The 717-nt window shown below is 41.1% G+C and overlaps 1 non-coding gene across 1 annotated transcript; it reads right to left on the reverse strand.

Annotated features, from left to right (window-relative positions):
• Positions 1–389: 389 nt before the first annotated feature.
• Positions 390–499, reverse strand: LOC123612007 (U6 spliceosomal RNA). Its single transcript, XR_006719148.1, has one exon. It is a non-coding gene; the product is annotated as a U6 spliceosomal RNA (small nuclear RNA).
• Positions 500–717: the final 218 nt, after the last annotated feature.

Below are 717 nucleotides of genomic sequence, written 5' to 3' on the forward strand. Positions count from 1 at the left end.
AGGGACAGAGTCTGAACACTTACGTTGGAATGATGTTCTGGTCATATATGACAGCATTACACACTACCCCAAACTTAGGAGGTAAAACCACACCCATGTCCTTATCTGCATGGATCCTATGGGCCAGGGATTCGGGGGGCACGTACAGGGATGACCTGTCTGCTCCACCATGTCTGGGGGGGAAGAGCTGATTGGCTGGGGGCTGGAATCATCCACAGGCGTCTTCACGCACATCTGGCTGGGTGTGAGTGGGTTCCCTGATGGCTTAATGAGGCTGAGGATCTTTTCATGTGCTTATGGCTATTTGTATATCTTCTCTGGAGAAATGTCTAGTCAAATACTTGGCCCATTTTAACAATGGCTTGTCTTTTTAATTATTATTATTATTAAAAAATATGGACTACTTCACGAGTTTGTGTGTCATCCCTGCACAGAGGCCATGCTAATCTTCTCTGTAGCCTTCCAATTTTTTTAGTATATGTGCTGCTGAAGTGAGCACTGTCTTTTTAATTGTTGATGTATATGAGTTCTTTATATATTCTAGATACAATTTCCTTATCAGATACTTGATTTGCAAATATTTTCTCCCATCCTGTAGGGCATCCTTTCACTTTCTTGAGAGTGTCCTTTGAAGTACAAGTTTTAAATTTTACGTCCAGTTTATCTATTTCTACTTTTGTTGCCTGTGCTTTTGATGTCATATCTAAGAAGTCTTTG

The sequence above is a fragment of the Camelus bactrianus genome, chromosome 2 (assembly GCF_048773025.1).
Source record: "Camelus bactrianus isolate YW-2024 breed Bactrian camel chromosome 2, ASM4877302v1, whole genome shotgun sequence".
NCBI classification, from domain to species: domain Eukaryota; kingdom Metazoa; phylum Chordata; class Mammalia; order Artiodactyla; family Camelidae; genus Camelus; species Camelus bactrianus.